Below are 22,324 nucleotides of genomic sequence, written 5' to 3' on the forward strand. Positions count from 1 at the left end.
TCATAATGCGTTTTTTTTTTTTTTTTTTAATGCGTTGAGGTTTTCCAGCAAAGGGGTGTGTCAGACCTAGCCTAAAGTTCTATTCGGGAATTGGCTTACTGATTCAGTCCTCTTGGCGGATCTCATTTATTTCCCCCTCCCAAACGTTTTATTATGCAGAAATTTCAAAATTCAGAAAAATTGAAAGAATTGTACAGGAAACACCCATATGCCCACGACCTAGATTTTTATTAACATTTTATTATATTTGCTTGTCACAGATCTGTCCATCTCTATCTCTTTCTCCACCCATCATTAAGGTCCCTCCACTCATCATTAAGAATTCCAGGGGATGCTGGTTGCACACCTCAGCTTCAGCGTCCGGGCAAGTGGGGGTATTTCCTCCCTAACCCGATTTCCGGGTCGAAGGAGGCATAGTCGCGGCACCAGAGCGCGGCGGGCCCGCCGGCAGTTCCGCCCATAGCCCCAGCCGCGCCTGCTGGGGGTCCGCTTCGTCTCCTGCGCGGCAGGAGGGCGGGGCGCAGCGGGCGTCCCGAGGCCACAGCTGGGCTGGAGGGTGTGGTCCCGGCCGGCGGTGGAAGCGGGAGCCCTGGCGGCCAGACGCGGCAGTCACACGCGGGAGGCGGACGCTGAGCGCGGGCACGGGCGCGGACAGCTACGTGCGCGGGGAGCACGGCGCTGCGCTCGTGTGCGCTCCTGTGAGCTCGTCGCCGCAGCCGCCGCGCCTTTGAGTCAGCAAACTCCGCCGCCGGTTCGCCAGGCCGCCTGCCCGCCGGCGCTGCCCTGCCCGGCCCTGCCCCGCACTGAGAAGCGGCCGGTAAGTGAGAGGAGACCTGTCGGGGAGGACTCTTTTGCACTGCCTGGGCTTGGGACCGCGGCCGGAGCGAGCCGGTCGCTTTTTCCATTTCAGAGGCGCGGGGCCCTTCTACCCGCATCTAGGTGCCGGTTCCCTGCGGGCCCCGGAGAGGTTTGGGTCCCTTGGGATTGGATCCAAGAAGGTGATTCCTTTCCAGCTGAGGTGTGCAGGGGAGAAAGAAGTGGGTTTGTCGGACCAAGGGAGGGCGATGCAAAGTATTGGTCCAGGGGTTCATTTGCTAAAAAGACACCCCAGGGAGAGGGGGTGGGGTAGAGGTGGAACCCTGAATTCTAGAAAAAGTGCTGTGGCATCTTACACCAGATTGGGTTTGGGTAGGTGTTTTTTTTTTTTTTTTTTTAATTCATGAAACGGTAATTTTGAGTTTAGAAATTAGGAGGAGGTGGGCAGGGTTTTGTGTGTGTGTGTGTGTGTGGGATTGAGGGAAAAGGCCCGAGAGAAAATCCACGTTGACTACCATGCCAGGGTAGGTGACACGGGAAATCAACGGCCTTGCTCTTCAGTTCTGGATGAATCATGCTACTCTAAAATGACACGGAGTATTGACGGGAATGGTCTCTGGAAACGTAGAGCAACATGTCCTGCTTTAAAGGAAGGGCTTCTATCCCTGCAAGACACGTTTACCTGTAAGAATAATGGAATTAGACATTTAGAGCAGGAAAGAGGCCTTCACGGGATATCGTTCTAATCTTTCATTTTACAGACAGGGAAACCGAGGCAGGGGGAGGGGCGTGTCTTGACTAGGGTCTTTCAGCCAGATGGGAGGAGAAACAGGCCTCCAACCTGGTGGTCTTCTGATGCCTACCCCGGAATTCTCTGTACCCTTGGTGGGTGGAGAGAGGGGAGGGTTTTGGAATGCATACACTCCCTCCACTCTAGGAGTTGGCTGGTCCCTGAGAGGGTGAGGTGGAGGACAGTGTGGACAGGGGACTCTCATCCAGTGGCCAAGCTGGGACAGCGTCCTCAATAGGACAATTGGGGTGAGGCGAGGGGCCCCTGAGGTGTTCCTGCCTTGCGTACAGTGATCAAGGGAGGCAGACTCATTCTAAGGCCTATATACACTTGGCCTTTTTTTTTTTCTTAAAAGGATGTGCCTACTTTTAGGTTGACTAGCAGCACTGTCCTAAATATACAAAAATAAAATGCATGAAGTAAATATATGAAGATGTGAAATAACGTGATTAGCGTTGACTTGTATTCCCTGATTGTCCTGTTTCCTCTGTCAGTCCTTTCATCTCACTTTGGGGTTACCATCTCAGTGGTGAGGAAATTGGTGTTGAAAGAAGGATGTGCTCAGGCTGACACATTTCCTCCTGGCAACCCCTTGAGTGCTATTCCCCCCCCACCACTCTGGGGTGTGGTAGGCACTTCCTCTTATTTAACCTCCAGCTCGGTTTCCTAAAAATAGAAATAAACACCTTTATTCTTTTTCAGATAAAAATGTATTAATTAAAGACAAACTTGTGTGTTCTACTACAGCTAGTCTGCATGACTTTGGAGCACTCTTGATATCTTTTTTCAGCCCGAGGGTCTCTTCTGCCGTTTTGAAGGGTTCACTTTGCTAGCCAAGCTTTTGTGGGAAATGGCTTCTTTTTCCTCTTCTGCTGTCAGGTCTGTGGTTTAACAACTACTTGTGAAGGGTAGAGAACTAGCTGGTTGAGACCATGGCCCAGGCAGGCTTTCATTTCCAGGAGTGGTAAAGAAGGGCTTTTGGCCGAGGTCCTGGTTCACAGCCATGGACAATCTTCTAAATTTTGGGTTGTTATCACCACCCATAGTCTTTCTCTTACTAATCTGGTGAGTATGAATTAGATTCGATTTTTCCTAAGCTTTGTTTAAATAAGAGATTGTATGAGGTAGTGGCTACAACTTCTTGTTTCAGACCTATCTAAGCCAAAATCTCCACACAGTCATTTGCTACCTGAAGTTCTGTAGCAAGGCACTTAACTTTAATAGATCTGAGTTATTCTTTCTTGAAAAATACAAAAAGGGTGATGATAATTCTCACCTCTCAGGATTTTTAATAATAATAGCTGAGATTTAGTGAGCTCCTACTATGTGTGAAGAATTGTGAGAAGAGTTTTTAATGTGGTAATCTCATTAATCTTCACAGCACATTTATGAAGCAGGTTCTGTTATTGTCCTCAGTTTACATCTGGGGAAGCTAAGCCCTGAGGATGTTTATGACGTCCCTAAACTCCTCAGCCTAGAGTTTTAACCACCTGGCAGATGTGTCCCAGATTTCTGTAAAAGCCGATAATTATTTAGGACTCTGTGTTCCAGGCCCTGTTTCAAGTGCCCGATGTATATTAACAACCCTTGAGATAGGTACTGTTGTACAATTTTTTCACAAATGAAGAAACTGAGGCATGGATAGCAAGGTCAGATAAATGGTGGGATGGAGATTTGAATAAGGCAAGCTGGGTCCAGAATCAGTATGCTAAGACCTCAATCAAGGACAGCTCTCATTGGTGCTTTCATTTATTTGTCCCTAAATAACCACACATCCCTGCCCCCACCAGTGTCTGCAAAGGATGTGCTTTCAGTTCTCTGAATGATTCAGCTTTGCCTGAGCTTTCATGATTCTCTCTACATTCCTGTTGTATTCTGCCATTTTTAAAAGCTTGTCTTCATGTGTTAGGCCTTGGCGATCCTGACCCAAGGGATACAGAGATAGGCCTTAAGGGGTCTGTGGACCCCTAAACATGTATGATTTCATAGTCATGTGCAAATGTGCATTAGTTTGGGGAGGGTTTCCACAGCTTTTGTCGGATTCTTAAACGATCACACATGGTGGAAAAAAAGGTTAGTAATGACTTTTGTATTTCAATAATCTGATTTTACAAATGAGGCGACCACGCTCCAGCAGAAAGGCAGATATGACTTAATCTGAACTACACAGCTAATTAGAGGTAGAAAGAAGACTAAAGCTCAGGTCTCCTGACTTCTAGTTTCAGATTCTTTCCATCACACCGCAGTAATTCCCTTTGGCATAAGTGGTGTCCCCTGAAAAAATTATAAAACACCAACAGACTTGCTCACCCCCCACTTTCCCATGAGGCTGCCCAGCATGTGAGAAACCAGCACAGCTTCCTGGAAGCTGCCATCACAGTACAACATTCTTGGTATGTTCTCTCTTTAACAGAGCCACTTTTCCACAATGTTAGATGGGCAACTGTGGCTCTTTAGCCAGGAGGATAAACAGTGCTTGGGAGAAAAGAGGAGAGAGTGAGAACATGCCTGAGGTGAGGTACAAGGAGGGTGTTCTGACCTCCTGGTAGAATTGTAGTGCTGGGAAATTTTTGCTTAGCAATTAGTAACGTCAGATAAAATTCCATGAAGTCCGAGGATTCTGTGTAATGTGTGAATCACTCCTGAAGTCAAAATCGCTTAATTTAGAAGAACATTTTCCTCGGATTACCTTGTCTTTAGCATTAAAGGAAACCCTGGTAGCATAGTGGTTAAGTGCTACGGCTGCTAACCAAAGGGTCAGCAGTTCGAATCTGCCAGGCCTCCTTGGAAGCTCTATGGGGCAGTTCTACTCTGTCCTATAGGGTCGCTATAAGTCAGAATCGACTCGATGGCACTGGGTTTGGTTTTGGTTTTGGTTTTAGCATTAAAAAACAACCAACCAAATAAACAAAAAAACGCGTTCGTTTCTCCATTCACATTTATTTCCTGGGTATAGAGCAAGACTCTAGTCCTGTTACACTTTCACTGGTGTTTTCCTTAACATACCCCTACCTCCACCCTCACATTCAAAACAAAACAAAAACCCATTGCCATCAAGCCTATTCGGACTCATAGCGACCCTATGGGACAAAGTAGAACTGCCCCATAGGACCCGCTGGTGGATTTGAAATGCCTACCTTTTGCTTAGCAGCTCAGCTCTTAACTACTGTGCCACCAGGGCTCCAATCCCACATAGTGAACGTCTAACCTGGCTTTCTGGCCTTAACAGTCCAGATCTCATATTATTCGCCTGTGTATGCAGAGTTGAAAACATGTATGTTTTCTTGCAGTCAAGAAACCCTGCTCCTTAATAGTGGAACTGACCATGATCTACGGAAGTGTTGTATTTCTAGCTGGAGTAGATGTCTCAGTTACCTGGTGCTACTGTAAAAAAAGCACCACAAGTTGGTTTTCTTTAGGGACCAAGAATCCATTTTCTCACAGTTCTGGAGGCTAAAAGTCCAAATCAGGATATCAGCCATGTCGATTCCTTCTTTGAGCCTCTCTCCTAGCTTCCGGTGTCTACTGGCAATCCTTGGCCTTCCTTTGCTTGTCGACAGGTCCTCACAGATGGGCCTCTCTTCCCCCTGTGTGTGTCTCTCTCTCTGTTCTGCTCTTTTAATAAGACACAGCTCAGAAGGGATTAGGTTTAAGACTCTGAATCCCTGATATGTCTTCATTAACATAGCAAAAGAAAACCCGTATTTCCAAACCGGGTCATATTTACAGTACAGGGGTCAACCAATAAAAACCCAGTGCCATCATGTCGATTCCGACTCATAGCGTCCCTATAAGGCAGAGTAGAACTGCCCCATAGAGTTTCCAGGGAGCGGCTGGTGGATTCGAATTGCCGACCTCTTGGTTAATAGCCGTAGCACTTAACCGCTACGCCATCAGGGTTTCCTAGTACCGGGGTTAGGACTTTTATATTTCTTTTCAGGCAACACGGTTCAGTCCATAACAATGCTTTTGATCCCCGCCCCTCCCCCCCCCCCCCCCGAGTCCGCAGCAGCCTGGATACCCTTAGAATATAAGAAACGAACATTTTACCTCCAAACTTTAAGTCTTGAACCCCTTTCTGGTTCAGACTGACAGTTCCCAATTAAATTCCTATTAGCTGCTAAGGCACCCTTCATCAGAGAGCCCTGGATCCTGGGGATGGAAGAACAGAAAAGGGGTGAGGGGAGGTAAAGGGGACACCGAAGGACAAAGACGGACTGCCTAGGACCAGTCCTATGCCCAACGTTTGCAATAGAGTTTTCTAATTTGTTTCCAGGCACGTTTTATGTTTATTTGGCATGATGACATGTTTTAGGAAAGACAGGGAGACCAACATCTCTTCAGTACTTAGTGTGCACTGCATGCTGCCTGGCACTTTGATTTACATGATTTCAATTAATCCTATGAAGTAAGGGTTATCAATTATACCTGTTTTCTATGGTTCAGAGCTCTTTCATGACTTGAACAAGTGGCAGAGTCTGGATTTGAGCCCACAGCCGATCCTGTGCCTGTTTTTTTTCAGTGCTCTGTGTTAAGGTTCCCAGCATTGTTTGGATTTAGGGCTGAGAGGGCATTCTCACTGATAAAACTGTCAACGGAAAATTTAAAGAACAAAATGGGGCAGGTTGTTAGATATAGGTCTTTGAGGTTCCCACTCGTGATCCTCAAATGTATTTCGTGTAGGTTATAAAAGACTAATTATGGGGTGGGGTTATCATACATTTTTTCACTCACATTACAGGCCACAAGGGCTTTGTCCTGGTTTATTTACAAAAACCATGAAGTAGATGTAAAATTTCTGAGCATTTTAGCTTTGAGATCAGTGGTGGAAGGTTATTCTTGTTTCCCACCTCTGTCCCCATCTCAGGTGCGCATTTCCCTTCTTTGTGCCTCTTTATGCATCCTGGATTCTGCACCGTTCCTACAGCATTTGGCCGTGGTTCCCTGGGTATCAGAGGAAACATGAAAATAAACAGCTTAAGCCTTGTGGGCTGTGTACCTTACATGACTGTCATCAGTGTGGGGCACTTGCCTGACGTGACCTTAGGAGCCACCTCCTTTGAATGCAGGAGACAGACCCTACCCAGCCTGACACCAGCAATGACAGTGGGAGCCGCCACCTCTGCAGACCCAAGAGGAACCCACATTAGCACTGTTGTTTTCCATTCAGATAGCCTCCATCTGCCAGTGGATTCCTGTGATAAAATGAAATGACTTAAAGGGTTAATAAGGCCTCTTCTTGCACACTCCTCGCACAGCTATCTCTCAAGCTCAGTGTAAGTCGAACTGCCCATCTATCTACCAAGCTATCTACCAAGCGCAGCCTGGGACCCTTGTAGGATCTCTTACCCATCTTGTGTCTGTGTTCTTATCCTTTGTTTTCACCACAGGTCTTCTTTTTGACTTAGTAAACCCATTGCTGTCAAGTGGATTCCAACTCATAGTACACCCATGATTTTCTGGTCCTCCCTACTCTGGTTTCTGTGACCAATTTTGCTTCAAGGCTTGGTCTTGGAGCTCAGAGGCTGGTGTTCTGACCCCATCAAGCCCAATTTTACCATCTCTACCAGTTGTTGTAAAGTCAGTTCTGACTCATGGCAACCCCATGTGTGTCAGGGTAAACTGTTCTTCGTAGGGTCTTCAGTGCCTAGTTTTATTGGAAGTAGATCACCAGGACTTCATTCTGAGACACCTCTTGGTGGACTTAAATTGCCAGCCTTTCAGTTAGCAATGAGCCTCTTAACTATTTGCATCACCCAGGGACTCCTAGCCATCTCTAGGCGGAAGCTGTTTTTGATAATCTTAGAAAGAGCAAACCCTAAATAAAGGAAGGTCAGATCAAGGTAATACTTTTACTTGGATTCTCCTCAGCTAAAGCTAGCTGCTGGGAGTTAGAAATGCATTAGCTTCAGCGTTGTCAGGGGCAGATCACCTAAGGACTTTGAACGGTTTTACCACTATTCTTTCAAGACTTACAGTATTCTTCTTCTTTTCTCTTTTTTTTTTTTATTGTGCTTTAGGTGAAAGCTTACAGCTCAAGATAATTTCTCATACAAAAATTTATACACATATTGTTATGTGACCGTAGTTGCAATCCCTATAATGTGACAGCACACTCCCCCTTTCCACCCCACATTTCCTGTGTCTGTTCAACCAGCTCCTATCCCTTTCTGCCTTCTCATTCTGCCTCTGGACATTTAGTCTCGTTTATCTACTTGAACTAAGAAGCACACTCTTCGTGAGTATTATGTTTTATGTTTTATAGTCCAGTCTAATCTTTGTCTGAAGAGTTGGCTTCAGGAATGGTTTTTGTTTTTTGTTAACAGAGACTCTCGGGGCCATGTCTTCTAGGGTTCCTCTAGTCTCAGACCATTAATTCTGGTCTTTTTACGTGAATTTGAGTTCTGCAGCACACTCTTCTGCTCCATTAAGGTCCCTCTGTTGTATTCCCTGTCAGGGTGGTTATTGGTGGTAGCTGGGCACCATCTAGTTCTTCTGGTCTCAGGCTGTTGGAGTCTCTGGTTTATGTGGCCCTTTTGTCTCTTGGGCTAATATTTTTCTTGTGTCTTTGGTGTTCTTCATTCCCTTTGCTCCAGATGGGTTGCGACCAATTGATACGTCTTAGATAGCTGCTTGCAAACTTTTAAGACCTCAGATGCCACTCACCAGAGTGGGATGCAGAACATTTTCTCAGTAAAATTTGTTATGCCAGTTGACCTAGATGTCCCCCAAAACCATGGTCCCCAGACCCCTGCTGCTGCTATTCTATCCCTCGAAGTGTTTGGTTGTGTCCAGGAAACTTCTTAGCTTTTGGCTTAGTCCAGTTGTGCAGACTTCCCCTGTATTACGTGTTGTCGAGACTTAAAATATTCTTGCTAATTAATTTATTTTATGCTTTAGCATGGTTATAAGGAACAGAGACCCCCTAAAGTTAACTTCGGCTGAGGGGACTTATTGTAAGGGTAAGAAAAGCCAGTTGCTGTTGTTGATTCTGACTCATAGCAACCTTATAGGACAGTAGAACTGCCCCATAGGGTTTCCAAGGAGCAGCTGGTAGATTTGAACTGTCGACCTTTTGGTTAGCAGCTGTAGCACTTAACCACTGTGCCACCAGGGTTCCTTTATTGTGAGGATACCACAGGCAATCTTCAAGGCAACTGTTTAGAATTGAAAGTCAGAAATAGAAGTTGTCCTTTCCTTCATTTCTCAAGGATTGTGAGGTCTCTAACTCCCCTTCTCTGCCCTTGCGTTCTCTCTGGGTTTTCTCTGCTCAAAATGGCTAGCCTGTTCCTGACTTCAAAGCTTTTCCTTTCACGTGTTTATCGCCCTCTGATATAGCCTCTCAACCTCTTGTCACCCCTACCCCCCTCTTTTTTTTTTTCCTCTGTGACGCAAAACTCAGTTTTTCCTCTGCTTCTCTGGGCACTTCCTCTCTGCTCCCCTACTTGCTCCTCTTTTCCCCTGACTCCTCCAGTTGGCAGCTCCTCAGGGCCTGTCCTGGTTCTCTTTCTTGTTTCTGCACTTTCTCCCTAAATCAGTGTTTTTCAACCTTTATATGCAGCAGAATCCTCTGGGAAGCTTGTTTTAGCAGCTGTCACTCTCTAGATATTGTAGTTCGGTAGGTCTAGGGGAGACCTCGAATCTATATCTTAATTCCCCAGGTGATCCAGATTCAGTGACAAGCGCTGGACAAGCTGGTTTTATTTATTTCCATGACTTTAAGTATCATCAGTAAACCTCTAACTCCTTGATGCATGTCATGGATTGAATTGTGTCCCCCCAAATATGTGTCAACTTGGTTAGATCATGAGTCCCAGTACCATGTGGTCCATTTTGTGATCTGATGTAATTAGCCTCCATTTTGCGATGTGTTACGAATCTTGGCTTATGTGCCTGTGTTTATGGTCCCATTTGGGAGTGAGTTGTCTGTTATGATAATGAGGCAAGATTAGGATGGGGTATACCTTGAGTCACTACGGTACTACAGGGTGTGACTCAAGTTACCACCCTTACCCCAGTCACCACTCTTACCACCTTTATTAAGTCAGGCCCTTACTTGAGTTACACCTTTTATCTTACAAGAGATAAGGAGAGAGAAGCAATCAGAGATAGGGACCTCAGTACCGCAAGAAGAGACAGGAGTGGAGCCTGTCCTTTGGACCCAGGGTCCTTGCACTGAGAACCTTCTAGAACCAGTAGACACAGAGAGCTGGAACACCAGAAACAGTGCAAGATAGAGAGAAGTGGCAGCAGAATTAGGAAACCGGTGCAAGACAGTGTGGGAGCCAACCCACGGGGTGAGAGAACTGAGTGCCTTCAGGCAGGTGGCTTCTTGGCAGAGTGGGGTGCCTCTGGGTGCTTATCAGCTGAGCTAAAGAGCTTTGTAACACTTGTCCCGGCTGGGCCTGGGCAAAGGCCAGGCTGAGGGGTGGAGAGCGAGAGAGAGGCCCTTCTGCAGACATGGCTGAGAAGAGGCTGTCGTGATGACTGTGGACCTTTCTCCAGAGTTGACAGAGAAAGCCTTTCCCGCAAGTCAGCACTCTCAATTCAGACTTCTAGCCTCCTGAACTGTGAGAAAATAAATTTCTGTTTGTTAAAGCTATCCACTTGTGGTATTTCTATTATAGCAGCACAAGATGACTAAGACAATGCAAATATTCAGCCCTCTATTCAGAGTCCAGGTATGTAACGTTGAATTTGACCGTGACCCCTTAGGTGTGTCACAGACATCTCGAATTAACTAGCCCAGCCCTGTTGGTCATCCCCTCCTTAGTTTGTAGGGACTAACGTTTAGACTGTTTGGGGGCCCTCTTTACAAAAAAAACTATCAAGCTCTGAATACGAAATGAGATAACAGACAGGACCATGGAAGTTTGTGTGGATGCTTTCCTTCTCTGCCTACACTTTCTCCCCAAATACATGCTTCTCCTGCCTTCCTCATCTACATAAATGTTTACTGCCATCCAGTCGTATGTTCAGGCCAGAAACCCAGGGGCCATTTGTTGTCTTCACCCCATTTCCAAGTCATCATAGATTCTTGGTTGCTTCTCCCATTTGGTCCATTTCTCTTCCTGCTCTCCTTCCCCCTTAGTTCAGGCTGCCTGTGCTCTTTGCATATTAGCTTCTGATCTAGTCACTATCCTGCCACTTTGGTGCCCTCCCATCCAATTTCCCAAGGGCAGCCACAGTAGTCTGTTAAAGAAAGGAAATTAGAGCATGTCCCTCCGCTGACTTGCTCAGTCCAACATGTAGATTGGATCATCTGTATAATGGCTGTGACTGGTGGGAGGGCCAGAGGTATGGGGTGGATGGAGAGGGTCAGGGAGGGATCACACTGTAAGTTTGACCTTCTGGGGGCCAGTTTTGGAGAAGTAGGGGTGTGTCTGGGGAGGTACACCAAAATCGTCAACTGCCAGTTGTTTGTTTAAGTCTTAGCTTACCATCTTTCATGGGAAGAGCTTGGGTGCTGTGTAAGACTTGTGAAGCAGAAACAAAGCAGGGCTGATGTCCCTTAATTCTTTGCTTTTAAATGCATCCCTGTGGTATTTAGATGGTAAATAGTAAAATCAGTCTATGCCTAATTACTTTCGGGGAAGAAGGACACATTCTCTCTTAACCCAGGTGTCACCTGCAGCCTCTTGTTTCTTAAAACAAAAAACCAGTTGCTGTTGTGTCGATTCTGACTCATGGTGATACCTTGTGTGTCAGGGTAGAGCTATGCTTCATAGGGTTTTCAGTGGCTGATTTTTCCAAAGTAAATCACCAGGTCTTTTTTCTGAGGTGCTCTGGGTGACAAGAACCACCAGCTTTTCATTTAGCATCAAGCCCCATAACAGTTCTCCTCCTCCTCCTTAGAGAACTGATTGTTGTTGCTGAGAATAAATCCAAAGTTGTGCTTCAGTTTTGCTAATTTCCCAGGTTGGGAGTGAAGGAAGGCTTATTTGCTCTTCAGGTTCCCACGTCCTGAGTGGTGTTTCTGTTTTTCCTTGGCGGAGGTAGTCCACCCCCACCACATGTTTTGTTGGTTCAGGAGACTTCACTAGGTTAAGTGGAGAAGTCATGTTGTGGGGGTGCTGGCCTTCTACTGTCTCCTGGGTCCCTCTCTGCATCTGTCATTCCAGCTTCTCATTCTCTCCCCCTCACTTTCTCAGATTCTTTGACCTCTTTCATAATGGATGCTCCTCAGTTCCTCCTTTCAACTTACAAACCCAACCTGATTAAAGTGCAAAGTACAGAACAAAGGGTTTTGTAGATAAGGGATCCACAAGCTTTGGAAATTACCTATTTCACTATGATTACCTTGCTTTGGGTCTTTTTGGGATGATTACCTTCTCCTTCCTCCTTGATATAGCAGCTCTTCTTATTGTAGAGTGGCATTTGGAAGAGCTGAGAGAAGGAGCGCTGTTCCTCTGCACCCACAGGTGGCCACCTCGCTACTGTCGCTCTAGGTTCCCATAGATCTAGGTTCTGATGTCTCTGAGAACATGACTTTTTATCTGCTTTTCTATAGGTGATCAAGGAGCCCTGTGCAGTAGTTAAGAATTCAGCTGCTAACCAAAAGGTCAACAGTTCAAATCCACCAACTACTCCTTGGAAACCCTGTGGGAGAGTTCTACTCTGTCCAGTAGGGTCTCTATGAGTCTGAATGGACTCAGTGGCAACGGGTTATTTATGGGTTATCAGACCCTGAGAAACTGGGCTCCTCCAGCCTGAATGCACATAATTTACTCTGATTTATTATCAGAAGCAGACTGGATGCTGGCTTTTCCTAATCAGGTCATTTCCTTGATGGTTGGGAAACCTTGAAAATTATGACCTCTGTTTTGAGAACTTTGCCACACTGAGTGTGTAGACAGACACATGTCCGACGCCCTTGAGTTACAGTCAATACTTCTGGTAAGTATAGTTTAAGGAATAATAACTTGGCATTTACACCACTTTTTAAAGGACTTTCTGTGTGTCTTGTTTTAGCCTTCTTGGATCAAGATCGGACATTGAACATCGACGAGTAAATGATCAGACTGCTGTAGTGAATGGTTTGACACAAGTGGGCTGAGTTTCAGAGCAGACAGATTTAAATACCCTGCTTCTGTGTATATCACTATCCCACCTGACAAAGCAGATACTTAGAGAAATATTATTTTTAAAGGAATAAGTTTCTTTCTCTCTTTATCAGGAGAAAGAAACCTCCGTATTTTTCACCTCAAGGGCCTTGGAAAAGTTGAGGATGGATAAGGAACAAGACACTAGGCATGTGCCTTCAAGCTTGCTCATTTGATCTTTGCAGCAGTCCCATGGGATTGGTAATTAATTATCCCCTCTTTACAAATGAGGAAACCGAGGCCCAGAAGGATTAAATGATTTCCTTCAGCAAAAGGCAGATTAACAATTCACAGTATAGCTGTTAAAAGCTGCCTGGCTTTTAACAGCTATACTGCCTTTCCTATCCACTGTGTAGTTCCTACTCATATAGGTGACAACCTTTGCTTAAAAGTGAAGTTTTCTTTTGCGTACCTCTCAAATGACTTGCCAGTTCTTCAGATTTGGACTGCTGTCATGTTGGCTATATTTAAACTTGACCAGTAGATCACAATCCTGTGGTTCTTGCTCTCTTAAGTAACTGAAAACTGCCTCCCCAGCTGCAGTTCTTTGCAGTAGAGGCAGTGAGCCTGGTGGAAAGATTGTTGTTTCCAGAGTGTTGCAGTGCTTTTCTTTAAAAGGAACTTTAGCACTCAGTTTAGAGTAGGAACGTTTTACTGTAGAATTTTTCTTTAATCTCCATACTTATACCCTTTTCTTATCCAGTCCCAAACTGTTCTCCAACTGTCTAAGACTGTTCCTTGTGGATGTCCTATATCATCCTAATATGTTTCCAGCATATTCTCTTACCTCCAAAAGCAGGCCCGCCTCTCCAACTTCCTCCTCTTGCTGGTGACACCACTCTTCTTCCAGTCACTGGCCTTTGAGTCATCTTTGACTTTCTTTCTCCATCATTCCCTGGGTCTGTGCATTCCAGCAGTACCCTCATGAAGCTCTTGACCTGTAATTTATCTCCCTGCAATATATCCTCCACACCGCCCCCCCCCCCCAGGTGACTCACTGAAATCATGTCAGGCTTCCACTTACTACAGCCCTGTCTTCTAGTAGGACAAAAGTCCAAATTCCTCTTCTTGTCATTCAGGGACTTCCCTGCCCTAGAATGCCCATAGCAGTCCTTCCAGACTTACCTCACAGTATTCTGCCAACCCAGGCCCTCTATTCCTGGGGATTTGGGCCTCTCACTTCTCTTAAAGGCATTGTTGTTGTTAGGTGTCATTGAGTGGGTTCCAACTCATAGTGACTATATAGGACAGAGTAGAACTGCCCCATAGTGTTTCCAAGGAGTGGCTGGTGGATTTGAACTGCCAGCCTTTTGGTTAGCAGCTGAACTCTTAACCACTTAGCCATCAGGGCTCCCTCAAAGGCATTAGGAACTTAAAAAAAAAAAACAACTGAAACCAAACCATTTGCCATCAAGTTGATTTCAACTGATGGGGAACCCATGTGTGTCAGAATAGACCTGTGCTCCATAGAGCTTTCAATGGCTGATTTTTTGGAAATAGTTTGCCAGCCCTTTCTTCTGAGGTGTCTCTGTGTGGGTTCAAACAGCTAGCCTTCCAGTTAAGCGCTCTGTGGCTCTGCCAGGACTCCCTCCATAGACGTTGTGCGCCATGGAGTGGATTCATAGCAACTTCTTAATTACCCCAGGCTGGTTCTGTTTTATCTGGTTGTCCCACTGCAAGTTTCAAGGACTAGTGAAGTCCTGTCTTTCCCATGAAGCCACTCCTCTCTGTTCTCCTATTTCTGGTAGCCCTATCATCACTGCTATTTCTTTTAGCACTTACAGTGAGCTTTATATTACAAGGGAACTGCCTGTGTCTTGGCTTCTTCAGGAATGCAAGGTCTTAAAACTCAGGGAGTATTACTTAACCATTAAAAAAAATCCCTTAGCCAGGTCCTAACCCAGTAGGCTCCCAGTGATTATGTTCTGAATTGCATCACCATTGGCCTCCAGTTATCCTTGGGTGTTCTTATGGCTGATGACCTCGGGCAGGTTTGTCCTGTGAACACAATACACTTTTCTCAGTATTACTTTGTTTTTGAAGATGAGAAAGTCATCCCCTGCTTCATATCCAGGCAGAACTCTGCCTCTCCCCATCTCAAATCCCCAAAGCATTTGAGCCATTAATAACTCAGTTTATTGGTTGGTGTTATCCACTCATTGCTGTCCTTTAAGTGTTGATTTCTCAGGATATAGCTTGGATGCTGTCATGGATTGAATTCTGTCCCCCCAAAAATGTGTGTATCAGTTTGGCTGGGGCCATGATTCCCAGTATTATGTGGTTGTCCTCCATTTTGTGATTGTAATTTTATGTTAAAGAGGATTAGGGGGGATTGTAACACCCTTATATCCCTGATCCAAGGTAAAGGGAGTTTCCCTGAGGTATGGCCTGCACCACCTTTTGTCTTACAAGAGATAAAAGGAAAGGGAAGCAAGCAGAGTTGGGAACCTCATACCCTGGGTTCCTGTGTGGAGAAGCTCCTAGTCCAGGGGAAGATTGATGAGAAGGACCTTTCTCCAGAGCTAACAGAGAAAGAAAGCCTTCCCCTGGAGCTGATCCCCTGAATTTGGGCTTCTAGCCTACTAGACTGTGAGAAAATAAATTTCTCCTTGTTAAATCCATCCACTTGTGGTATTTCTGTTATAGCAGCACTAGAGGACTAAAACAGAAGCCTTGTTAGATGTAGAGGATACAGTGTGGTAAGGCTCTCCTGCGTCTGTCTACCTGGATTCCGATCCTGGCTCTGTCACTTACTAGCCAGGTTACCTTAGGCCCTGTTTGCTTATTGGTACAATTAGGGTAATAATAACACTGGCTTGTGGAGTTGTTGGGAGGATTAGATGAGATAATGTACTTTGCAAACTTCACACGGTGCCTGGCACGTGGGAAGGAATTATTTTTAGTTTGATTGTTATTTTTGATTACTCATGTTGCTGGGTGAAAATCCCAGATTTTGCTTGGTGTGTCTTGTTATAGCCAATAAACAAGAGGCCAAGGTGGGAGATCAGAAAGACTTATTTCCTTGTACAAGAAAAGGAGCAATTGGGGCTGCAGCCTCCAAGACTGCTGGCATGCAGCTTGGGGAGGTGGGCTTTTACAGAGAGCAGGCAAGGAAATGCAAATTTATGAATATTCAGGATCAACCTTCACACACGCACTCAGAGCTTGGGGATGACTATGCATTTTCTTTAGACAAGTGTTTGATCCCCCAGGATGGAGGAAGGGATGAATTTTTCTTCATTAGGATGTTAAGTCTCCACCCAGAGGGGGGTTGAGGCCATCTATGGCCAGTTGTGTGGTTATCTTGTCAAGGAGAATTTCAGAAGAAAGGGTGGCTTATTCTGCTCGGTGTAGGAGGATAAGTCAGCAGTGTCTCTTAGAAGGGTTGGGCTCTGAGGCTGCCTGCCTCACTAATGGCTTAATTTTAACATTATTCCCCAATATCATCCTCCACCATCCAGTGGAGTTAGGTCAGGAGGAAAAACAGAAAAAAATAGAAGGCATGTTGTCTTCAAGGCATTTATTCTACCCTTGGCTGTAGCTGGCTAAAAGGTTTCTTTTCTCAAAAGGTAAATGATTAACCATGAGCAAGAGGAGGTGAGCTGGCGGGAGAGGCAGGGTAGAGGAAGCATGATATAGTTATGCTTATACTTGACCCTGATGTTGCTTTTAGTTGGGACTCATTTAATCAAATTTAACTTACCCAGTGTTTAAAGTTATATGTATGCCAGGCACTGTGCTACAGTGACAGAGCATGAATGATTTGGACAAGATCCTCGCCCTTATGGAACTCATACTCCTTGGAGAGGACAGACAATACATAGGAAGAGAGATTAATAGATAAAAATAATACGGACTATGATAAATTCTAAGTAGAAGGATAGAGCGTAGTCTGCTTTAGTGGGTAGTTAGGGAAGGCCTCTCTGAGGAGGGGATGTTGGAACCGAGACGTGGAGGATGGGAAGGAGCCTCCTTGGTGCTTTGGATGGGGAAGATTGGAAGGGGAAACATCAGAGGGAGCAAGAAGCACAGAGGCCCTGTAATGGATTAAATTGTGGCTCCTGAAAATACGTGAATCCTAACCCCTATACTTGGTGGATGTAATCCTGTTTGGAAATAGGGGTTTCTTTGTTATGTTAATTAGACTGTACTCACACAGGGTGAGTTCTAAATCTAATGACATCTGAGTTATGAAAAAAGCAGATTAGACACAGAGATACATACATACACACTGGAGAAGACAGAGGCCATAATGAGGATCTCTGAGGAACGAAGAAATACCTGGGGCTACCAACAAGGAATCAACGTGGCCTTTGGACTTTTAGCCTTTGGAATTGTGAGAAAATACATTTCTGTTCTTTAAAGGTGACTGCTTGTGGTATTTCTGTATTTCTGTTACAGTAATACCAGAACACTGAGATGAGGAACCCTGGTGGTGCAGTGGTTAAGTGCTTGATTCCTAACCGAAAGCTTGGCGGTTCAACCCACCCAGCGGCTCCTTGGGACAAAGACCTGATGATCTGCTCGTAAGGATTATAGGCTAGGAAGTCCTATGGGGCAGTTCTGCTCTGTTGAATGGGGTCACTGTGAGTTGAAATCGAGTTCACAGCGCCTAACAACAAGAAGAGGAAACTCGGACAGGCCCTGAGATGGGAAGTTTAGGAACTGACCTGGTTAGTGCAACTGGAAAGAATGAGCCTGCAGAAGTGTTAAGATGAGGTTGGTTGGAGAAGAGGACCATGTGGCTTGTCTGGATTGTACAAATTACCTCTAGAATAGTGGTCTTCGAAATTTTTCCATCATCAACACACCTGAGGGGGTGTGGGATGTGCTCCTGGGTGGGACTGTTGTGGGGGTGGTCCTCAGGGAAGGCTGGTGTAATGGACTGAATTATGTCCCCCCAGAAATGTGTGTATCAATTGGGCTGGGCCATGATTCCTGGTATTGTGTAATCTTCCTTTATGTTGTAAATCCTGCCTCTGTGACGTTAAAGAGGGAGGATGGGCAGCAGTTGGGGTAGTGAGGCACAACACGAAGTCCACAAGATTGGATTGTGTCTTGAGGCAATCTCTTGAGATGTAAAAGAAAGAAGCTAGCAGAGAGACAGGGGGACCTTATACCACCAAGAAAGCAGTACTGGGAACAGATCCTGTCTTTTTGGACGTGGGGTCCTTGCCCCTGAGAAGCTACTCCATCAGGGGAAAATTGATGACAAGGAATCTTCCTTCAAAGCCGACAGAGAGAGAAAGCTGTCCGCTGGAGGTGACACCCTGAATTTGGATTTGTAATCTACTAGATTACGAGAGAGTAAGTTTCCCTTTGTTAAAGCCATCCACTTGTGGTATTTCTGTTATAGCAGCACTAGATGACTAGGACAGCTGAGGTTTGTGTGATTTGAAAAGGGCCCCAGGTGATTTGGATGGCCCTCACCTTCTCTTCCTCCCCTAATTGATAAGCAGTTGCCCTTCATACTTGACTCAGAATCCTTGGGAATCTGGAGACATCTACATCTCTTTTTAATTAAATTTTGCAGGGTAATATAGGCACACTAGAAGAACATAGAATACTGTTAATTGATGAGAACATCGGAACGGATATTTAAGGATGAGTCATTGTTTAATTGGGTCACAGTGTGACCCACTTGAATCAATACTGTTTTGGATAGAAAATTATTATCCACATTTTTAGAAAGTTATTTAGAAATGACTTCAGAGATGACCTTTAAGATTTTATTGCACGCGGATGTCGACCCTTTGTTGAGAGGCAGCGCAAGGTAGAGGAAAGAACAACTTCCGGCATTCAGGACTCCTGAGTTTCCGTCCAGACCACACATGTGGCTTTGGGCTGTAATTTAACCTCTCTGGGTGTCGTATTCTGTAAAAGAGGGCAAAGAAGTCCTGCCTTGTCTGCCTTACTGTCATGGATGGGACAGTGCTTTATAAACTTCAAGGTAGCAGAAAATAAAATTTACTTTAAAACAATTAAATGCCATCTGCATAACAGTAACTCATATGGCCAGGATTTAATTCGTGACGATAGAACAGAGCATTTCACTGCTCACAGATGACTGGTCTCTAGAAGAATCTAAAAGAGAATGGTTTTATAACTTTGGAGTTTAAGAGTGGTCTTTCCTAGCAGACATAAAACCTAGCAGCCATAGGAAAAGATTGATAAAATCTACCCCCTTAAAAAAAAAAAAAAATCAGCATAGAAAAAAATCACTGTCAGCAAAATAAAAGATTACAAGTCAGAAAAATATATTTGCACTCTATATAATGGATTAGGGACTGATTTCTCTGATGCATAAAGAACTCCTACAAATCAATAAGAAAAAAAAAAAAAAAGAGAATTCTATGGAAAAACAGCCAAAGGATAGGAACAAACGATTCATGTAAAAGAAATTATAATGGCTTTTAAACTCATGGTAATGGTTAACTTCACTCATTATTTAAGAATGCCAATTAAACTGTACTGAAATATGTCACATTTTACCTAGTTGAGATTCTCAAAGATAAAAAATGTTTAAACCAGCCATATTTGACATGATGTGGGAAAACAGAATATACCTGGGTGAATATGTATTGCTTCCCTGCAGAGGGCATCTTGCCAACCTCTGACAGAGTTACTGATTCACTTGATCTTACTGGACCCAGCTGTCCCACCAAGAGAAATGTATCCTCTGGATATACTCCCACTGGTATTTGAGCTCTGTTTGTAATAGCAAAAGAGCAGAAAACCTAAATGCCCACCAGTAGGGGCTGGTAAAATGAATTACGGTACACCTGCACAGTGGAAGAGGACACAGCCATAAAAAGAGAAAGAAGGTGTTCTATGGATAGATGTGGAACAATCTCCATTGTTAAGTAAAAAAGATGAGGCATAGAAATGTAGGTGCCACTGCTGTTTACAGAAAAGTAGGAGGGCATGTAATAAATAAGTGTATATATTTACATACTTGTTGTCATGGATTGAATTATGTCCCCCCCAAAATATGTGTCAACTTGGTTAGGCCATGATTCCCAGTATTGTGTGGTTGTCCTCCATTTTGTGATTGTAATTTTATGTTAAGAGGATTAGGGTGGGATTTTAACACCACCCTTACTCAGGTCACCTTCCTGATCCAAGGTAAAGGGAGTTTCCCTGGAGTATGACCTGCACCACCTTTTATCTCTCAAGGGGTAAAAGGGAAGGGAAGCAAGCAGAGAGTGGGGGACCTCATACCACCAAGAAAGCAGCATCAGGGGCAGAGTGCATCCTTTGGACATGGAGTTCCTTACCTGAGAAGCTCCTCGACCAGGAGAAGCCTTCCTCCAGAGCTGACAGAAAGAAAACCTTTCCCTGGAGCTGATGCCCTGAATTAGGACTTGTAACCTACTAGACTGTGAGGAAATAAATTTCCCTTTGTTAAAGCCACCCACCTGTGGTATTTCGGTTATGGCAGCACTAGACAACTAAGACACTTTGTATCTGCATGAAATATTTCTAAAACAATACAAAAAAGGGTAAACATAAAATAAAAAACAAAGAGAAATTAAACCATAGCTGAGGTAAGGATTGAACCCAGTGGTGTGGATTCATTAGCATTGGTTTTAATTCCCAGATTATCAAGCATCTTTGTGTCTATTATGTATCATCACTGTCTTAGTTTCTTAGGGCTGCTGTAACAGAAATACCACAAGTGGGTGGCTTTTATTTTCTCACACTTTAGGAGGCTAGAAGTCCAAATTTAGGGTGTTGGCTATAGAGGAAGGCTCTCTTCTCCACTCTGGAGGAAAATCTTTGTCCCAGCTTCCCTCGTGTTCCTTGGAGATCGCCATGTGGCATCTATCTTTCTGCATTCATGTTTGCTTCTCTCGGTGCCTCATAGGCTGTTTTTATATCTTAAAAGTGATTAGGTCTAACATATACCCTATACTGTTAGGACCTCATTAACATAACAAAGATAACCCTATTCCCAAGTGGAATTACATCCACAGGCATAGGGATTAGGATTCTAACACATATTTTGGGGGGGACACAATTCAATCCAGTACCACTAGGTTAGTATTTGGGGGGAACAAAAAGAGGGAACATCTGGCCTTCAAAGAGCTCTTAGTTCGGGTGCATAGGACTGATGTACATCACAATCAGAGGATGGGGGGACCATAATCTGGACCATAATCGAGTGTCCAGAGGCTGGTGCACTGAAGTATGATGGGGATTCAGCTCCATACTCGTCAGGGCACTGCTGTGTTCAAAGTTATATGTATAAAGACTGTGGTAGGCAGAATAATGGCCCCCAAAGATGTTTACATCCTAATCCCTAAACCTCTGAATATGTTACTTTACATGGCAAAAGGGACTTTGCAGGTATGATTAAATGAAGGACTTTGAGATGGGGATTATCTGGGTGTTTCCCAACATAAATGCATGAGTTCTTAAAAGTGAAGTCCTCTTCTACTGTGGTCAGAGGGTATTGTGACTGCAGAAAACCAAAAACCAAACTCAGTGCCGTTGAGTCGATTCCGACTCATAGTGACCCTATAGGACAGAGTAGAACTGCCCCCGTGGAGTTTCCAAGGAGCACCTGGTGGATTCAAACTGCTGACCCATTGGTTAGCAGCCGTAGCACTTAACCACTACGCCACCAGCGTTTCCGTGACTGCAGAAGGATCAGAGAAATGGTATGTTGCTGGCTTTGAAGATGGTGGAAGGGGCCATGAGCCAAGGAATGCAGGTGGCCTCTAGAAGCTGGAAAAGGTCAGGACAGGGATTCTCCCCTAGAGCTTCTAGAAGAAACATGGCCCTGCTGACACCTTGATTTTAGTGAAACCTGTGTTGGCCTTCTGACCTAGAGTACTGTAAGATAATAAATGTTGTTTTAAGCTACTAAGTTTGTGACAATTTGTTACAGCAGCAATAGGATACTAATACAAAGATGATATAGAACAGCCCTCAGACCTTGATGTCATGGGCTTTCTAATTTAGGAGGGGAGACAAGACAACCTAGCCAATCAGAATGCCAAGCAAATGTGGAAAGTGGCATCAAGATTTTCAAGGAGCTGTCCATGAGGTGGTTGGGAAGGCTTGGGGAGGAGGTGGCCATCTGAGTTGTCTGTGAGTTTTGGCTCTGCATCTTACTAGCTGTGGGGCCCTGAGAAAGTCACATAAACTCTCTGTGCCTCAGTTTTCTTTATCTGCAAAGCAGGTATACCAATAACGCTTCCTAAAGGGCTGTTGTAGAGTAAATGAGTTAAAGTGTATAAATGCTTGGAGTAGTTCTTGGTCATTTTAAAGGCATTGTTTTTGCCATTGTTATTTTGCCTTAAACTGTGGGTAAGGCAGGGGTAGGCAGAAAGGAGGTGGTGGAGTGTCTGAGGACAACAGGCCCACTGTGCCTGGAGAGGAAGAGGAGGGGCCTCACTTGAGTGGTGGGAGCACTCAGGGGAGAAGCAGAAAAAGTCTATTAGGAGTATGGAGCCAGATGACCGTGGCTGGACTGAGAGTGTCCACTTAGTGTCCTGGAAGATTCATCAGGTGTACAATGAGCACACTAAGGTTGCCAATCAGGTTTCTCTAAATGGGGAGATGGCTATCATTTCTGACTGTGAAATCTTCTCCCCACTCACATTGTCTC

At 44.8% G+C, this 22,324-nt stretch overlaps 1 protein-coding gene across 3 annotated transcripts in view; it reads left to right on the top strand.

Annotated features, from left to right (window-relative positions):
• The first annotated feature begins 448 nt into the window (after positions 1–448).
• Positions 449–22,324, top strand: part of SNX10 (sorting nexin 10) — a 99,387-nt gene continuing 77,511 nt past the window's right edge. Inside the window, exons 1-2 of one of the 3 annotated variants that reach the window (XM_049894446.1) lie at positions 449–817; positions 17,110–17,234. The gene's annotated coding sequence lies outside the window, so the exon portion shown is untranslated. Of the gene's footprint in view, positions 818–17,109; positions 17,235–17,257; positions 18,016–22,324 lie in introns of those variants that run through there. The other 2 variants (XM_049894444.1, XM_049894447.1) reach the window with 2 other exon arrangements.

The sequence above is a fragment of the Elephas maximus genome, chromosome 8, assembly GCF_024166365.1.
Source record: "Elephas maximus indicus isolate mEleMax1 chromosome 8, mEleMax1 primary haplotype, whole genome shotgun sequence".
Classification (NCBI taxonomy): domain Eukaryota; kingdom Metazoa; phylum Chordata; class Mammalia; order Proboscidea; family Elephantidae; genus Elephas; species Elephas maximus.